Source organism: Camelina sativa, chromosome 9, assembly GCF_030686135.1.
Source record: "Camelina sativa cultivar CO46 ecotype springtype chromosome 9, ASM3068613v1".
Lineage (NCBI taxonomy): Eukaryota > Viridiplantae > Streptophyta > Magnoliopsida > Brassicales > Brassicaceae > Camelina > Camelina sativa.
This window is the reverse complement of record NC_141888.1, coordinates 43,498,810-43,504,809: the sequence shown is the minus strand read 5'-3', so window position 1 is coordinate 43,504,809 and position 6,000 is coordinate 43,498,810. Positions and strand designations below refer to the sequence as shown.

The 6,000-nt window shown below is 38.6% G+C and overlaps 1 pseudogene across 1 annotated transcript; it reads left to right on the top strand.

Annotated features, from left to right (window-relative positions):
• The first annotated feature begins 1,757 nt into the window (after positions 1-1,757).
• LOC147939456 (tyrosine-sulfated glycopeptide receptor 1 pseudogene) lies at positions 1,758-5,514 on the top strand (annotated as a pseudogene). Its single transcript, XR_015566723.1, has one exon. The product of XR_015566723.1 is annotated as a tyrosine-sulfated glycopeptide receptor 1 pseudogene (transcript).
• Positions 5,515-6,000: the final 486 nt, after the last annotated feature.

Below are 6,000 nucleotides of genomic sequence, written 5' to 3'. Positions count from 1 at the left end.
CAAATTTGAGAAAATATTGCTGGATTGACACCCTCCCTTTAGGGAAAACTATATTAACACAAATTTCTGTTTAAATTACCAAAAACCCAATTTGGTGTATTAAAAAAATTGTAAAAGGAAATAAAAATAAAAAGAGAAAAATCGAGTTTATCAAACCAAACAAACCCGACATGCGTTTATTTTTATTTCTCTACCACGAAACATTGATACAACTACCGGCGACGGAGAGGTTTTACGGTACACCAAAAGAAACTCAATCTGTTGGGTTTTTGTGCCGGATAAGATGAACCAAAAAAAGAAAAAAAATTCGCGATACAGAAAAGAGGGGAGGGGAGGCACGATACAGAAGAGAAAAAAGGGTAAACCCTAGATTCTCGCCACATATGGCAACTGCTACAAAAGTCTGTCGCTTAACTTAAAATAAATCTGTCACCAAAGGCACTAATAAATCTGTCATTACTCTGTAAAAAATCTGTTATAAAAAATCTGTTATCAAACGCGAAATAATAGATTTGTCATTACAGATAACAAATCTGCTGTCACTATATCAACAAAAAACAAAACTGTTATCATTGTATTCATATATAATAAATCTGTTATTAAGCAGCAGATTTTTAGTAAGAAAAAAAAAACTGTCATAACATAAGAAAATCTGCCATAACGTATATTGCGCATGTGGGTCAATATAGCAATTTTAAAAAGACTTTCGAAAATCTGTTATCAAACAACAGATTTTCCCTACAATCCAAAAGTCAGTTATAACTAAAAAAAAATCTGTCACCACTACATGTCAAACTAGCAATTATTTTTACGTTTATAAATCTGTCGCAATGTGACAGATTTTTTAAGTGAAAAATAAAACTGTTGCAACAATCATAAAAAATCTGCTACAAAATTCCTAGAAATTTGACTAAAACAATGAAAATCTGTCATGACTTTATAAATAAGTCTGTCGTGTTAAGAAAATCTGCTGTCCATGAAAAATCTGTCGTTACACACTTCAAATAAATCTGCCATAGAAAACAAATCTGCCGTCAAATTCTGCAAATTAATCTGCTATCTAAAATAAGTCTGCAAAAAAAAAACTGCCAACAACAATAAATCTGCCACTTACAAATTAGTCTGCCATTACATGTATGGCAGACTTTTATTATATAAAAAAAAAAATTCGAAATTGCAGGAATTTTTTTCAAAGGGTAATATTGACTTTTGTTTTTTTCCTAACAAAGCAAAAAAGGGTATTTTCGGTATGAAACTAACTCAATTGACCCTCAAATTTTAGGAGCTAATCTAGCAATTAATTGCTCAATTTGGGTCAAACTAGTAATTCTCCCTTTTATATATTCCTCTCTTTTTTTAAAAAAATTTTCGTATCATAATGTTTGTGGCCATCATTATTATTTTTATCATCAAAAATTTCAATTTCATGATCAACATCATAGGACGCACGCACGCACCTCCAAAGATGAAATGACCCAATTTCTTTCTTGTTTTCTTTCTCTTCCAATAATAAATTGGATCGGGTGAATAGTCAAAACGCATAGAAAACTTACTTTTTTAACCATTATCAAAAATGACAAAACAAAACCAGACAAAACGAAATAACTAAATTGAAAACAATTTTAGTCTTATAGATATGACGAGTAATATAGCGCTGACTTTAATAATAGTTACATAGACATTCATAGTGTTGTACAATGTACTTAAGCTTCTTTTATTATAAAAGGCATAATAATAATAATTATATATACTTTAAATAAAAATAAAATAAAAACTTTTACATTAAAAAATCATAACCACAACCACAATCAGGGCAAAAAGATAACATGATAAAATAAAAATAAAAAAAGTAACTTTGGGTGTGACAAGAAGTTTTCGTTCTGTTTGGTCTGACTATTCCCTTTGGTCAACGATGGTATTGAGAGCCATTTTACAAGCTTCGGACAGAGAAACCCAGATTGGATAATCATGTCTTTTGTTTCTTTTCCCTCTCCTTCTCCTTCTTCTTCAAGCTTTCTCAATCTTTCTCAGCTTCTTCTTCTTCTCTTGTTCTCGCCATGATTGACGAGAAGAAGATGAGATCTAAATCCTTTGGTTATCTTGTGAGACCAGTAAAGCTTTTGTGTCCTCTGCACATGGTTCTGTTTGTCCTTTTCTATGTTCTTTCACTCTCTGTCTTCTTTCTTACAGTTTCAGAGGCTGTTTGTAATCCACAGGATAGAGATTCTCTCCTTTGGTTCTCTAGCAACGTATCATCTTCAGTCTCTCCTTTGCATTGGAATCCGTCTACTGATTGTTGCTCCTGGGAAGGAATCTCCTGTGATGATTCTCCTGAAAACCGAGTCACTTCGATTCTTTTGCCTTTTAAAGGACTCTCCGGCAACCTCCCGTCCTCTGTTTTGGATCTCCGTCGTCTCTCTCGTCTCGACCTTTCTCATAACCGTCTCTCTGGTCCACTCCCACCAGGCTTCCTCTCTGCCCTTGATCAGCTCTTGGTTCTTGATCTGAGTTACAACAGTTTCAATGGTGAATTGCCACTTGAACAATCACTTGCCAATGGAAGCAACAGAACCTTCCCAATTCAGACCGTTGATCTCTCCAGCAATTTTCTTCAGGGTGAAATCCTCGGCGGTTCTGTTTTTCTTCAGGGTGCTTTCAGTTTAACCAGTTTCAATGTCAGCAACAACAGCTTCACGGGTCCTATCCCTTCCTTCATGTGCACAACTTCACCGCTGCTCACCAAACTGGATTTCTCCTACAATGATTTCAGCGGCGTCATCTCTCAAGAATTGGGCGGATGTTTGAGGCTAAGTGCTTTCCAAGCAGGCTTCAACAATCTCTCTGGTGAAATCCCTAAAGAAATCTACAATCTTCCTGAGCTTGAACAACTCTTTTTACCAGCCAACCGTCTTTCTGGTAAGATTGATGACGGGATTACTCGTCTCACCAAACTGACGTTGCTTGAGCTTTACTTCAATCACCTCGAAGGAGAAATTCCAATGGATATAGGTAAGCTTTTCAACCTGCGCAGTCTCCAACTCCATATCAATAACCTCACGGGCTCTGTCCCGGTTTCTCTCGGCAATTGCACAAATCTCGTGAAGTTGAATCTACGGGTTAATAGGCTGGGAGGAACTTTATCGGCGATAAACTTTTCCGGTATTCAGAACCTCAGCATTTTAGACCTCGGAAATAATAGCTTCACGGGTGAATTCCCCTCCACGGTTTACTCCTGCAAAAAGATGACAGCAATGAGGTTTGCAGGCAACAAGTTAACGGGACAGATATCTCCTAAAGTGCTGGAATTGGAATCTCTGTCCTTCTTTACTTTTTCAGACAATAAAATGACAAACATCACAGGTGCTCTCAGGATTCTGCAAGGCTGCAAGAAGCTGTCTACTCTTATCATGGCAAAGAATTTTTACGACGAAGCTGTACCAAGCGATGCAGACTTTATTGCTGCAGATGGATTTCCAAACCTCCAAATCTTCGGTATCGGTGGATGCAGACTGAAAGGTGAAGTACCACCTTGGCTGATCAGTCTCAAGAGGGTAGAAGTTTTGGATCTGTCAATGAACCGACTCATGGGGTCAATTCCAGGTTGGCTAGGAACTCTTCCAAACCTTTTCTACTTGGATCTTTCCGATAACCTTCTTACAGGAGAGCTTCCAAAGGAACTGTTTCAGCTGAGGGCTCTGATGTCCCAAAAGGCATACGATGCAACAGAGCGGCACTATCTAGAGCTGCCGGTTTTTGTCAATCCCAATAACGTCACCACCAATCAGCAATACAATCAGCTTTCCAGCCTCCCACCTACGATATACATCAGGAGGAATAACTTGACTGGGAGTATACCAGTCGAGGTTGGACAGCTAAAGGTTCTCCATATCCTGGAGCTTCTAAGTAATAACTTTACCGGCACCATCCCAGATGAATTGTCAAACCTCACAAACTTAGAGAGGCTGGACCTGTCCAACAACAAACTATCCGGTAGAATTCCTTGGTCGCTCACAGGACTCCATTTCATGTCCTATTTCAATGTTGCAAACAACAGTCTCAGTGGGCCGATACCCACTGGGAGTCAGTTTGATACTTTCCGAAAAGCATATTTTGATGGAAACCCCTTGTTGTGCGGTGGTGTACTGCAAATATCCTGTACTCCTCCGACTCAGCCATCTACTACAAAGATGGATAGAGAAAAGGTCAACAGGACGCTTGTTTTGGGGCTTGTCATTGGGCTCTTTTTTTGCATCAGTTTGATTTTGGTGTTGCTTGCTCTGTGGGTGCTTGCCAAGAGGAGGGTAAATCCAGGAGACTCCGAGAATGCTGAACTGGAGATAAATTCCAATGGCTCGTATTCCGAAGTCCCTCCAGGATCAGAGAAAGACATAAGCCTTGTACTGTTGTTTGGAAACAGCAGGTACGAAGTAAAAGACCTCACCATATTTGAGCTCTTGAAAGCTACCAACAATTTCAGTCAAGCTAATATAATTGGTTGCGGCGGGTTTGGTCTTGTCTATAAGGCTACCTTGGATAATGGAACAAAACTGGCGGTTAAGAAACTAACAGGAGACTATGGTATGATGGAAAAAGAATTCAAGGCAGAGGTAGAAGTTCTGTCCAGGGCCAAACATGAGAACCTGGTCGCTCTACAAGGCTACTGCGTCCATGATAGTGCCCGGATACTAATCTACTCGTTCATGGAAAATGGTAGTCTTGATTACTGGCTGCATGAAAACCCCGAGGGTCCAGCCCAGCTGGATTGGCAGAAAAGACTACACATCATGAGAGGAGCAAGTAGTGGACTAGCATACATGCACCAGATATGTGAACCACACATAGTACACCGAGACATCAAGTCCAGCAATATACTTTTGGATGGAAACTTCAAGGCTTACGTAGCAGATTTCGGGTTGTCAAGACTGATTCTTCCATACCGCACACACGTTACAACTGAGCTAGTGGGCACACTTGGTTACATTCCACCAGAATATGGACAAGCTTGGGTAGCCACTTTGAGAGGTGACGTGTACAGTTTCGGTGTCGTCATGCTAGAGCTTCTCACAGGGAAAAGACCAATGGAGGTTTTCAGGCCAAAGATGTCAAGAGAATTGGTCGCATGGGTGCATACAATGAGAAGGGAAGGGAAAGCAGAGGAAGTGTTTGATACATTGCTGAGAGATAGTGGTTATGAAGAAGAGATGCTTCGTGTGCTTGACGTAGCCTGCATGTGTGTGAACCAAAATCCAATGAAAAGACCAAACATACAACAAGTTGTAGACTGGCTAAAGAGTATAGCAGAGAAAACAAACCAAAATAACAGAGAAGAACCTGAAGAAGAAGAAGAGACGTAAACTGTGTGTGCCTTGCCTACTTTTAAATCAAACATCTGCTGCTGCCTGCATAAGTAAATATACACACTTATTTTTTCTTGTCAAATTGCGTATGTATATGTTCACCATCATTTCCCATGTAAATTATAATTTTGATGGTAATATATAGAAGCTTTGATAATGTAAAGAAGTACATCAAAATTATGCAGCTTGTGACTTTCAAAACGAGTTTCTATATACATGTAGTAGAAACTTCCAATATATGATAAAAAAGCAGACTTTAATATAAAGGTATGATTAGAACTCATGAATGTATCTATCGTATGATCGAATCAGAAAAAATTTCAAAGCCAACTTTGGCTTCCATGAATATATCTTAAGATACATACCTGCCTTTTAAGTTAAGAAAACCAAAATCTGTGATGGTATAAAACCATGGGCATTTTATCGAATACTTGATGTGCATAGTTACCGAAGAGACAACAAAAAGAGTCGACAAGAGAAAAACCATGAGCAGTATGACGCCCGAAGAAAGATGAAGCATCAGAGACAAAGAGAGATTGAAAGATTTGGACTTTTTCAGTCAAAAACTCAACAAGACGAGATAAGAGGAAGAAGAAGATTCAAAAACATATTCATTCTCATTAATTGTAAAGTGTACAGTATA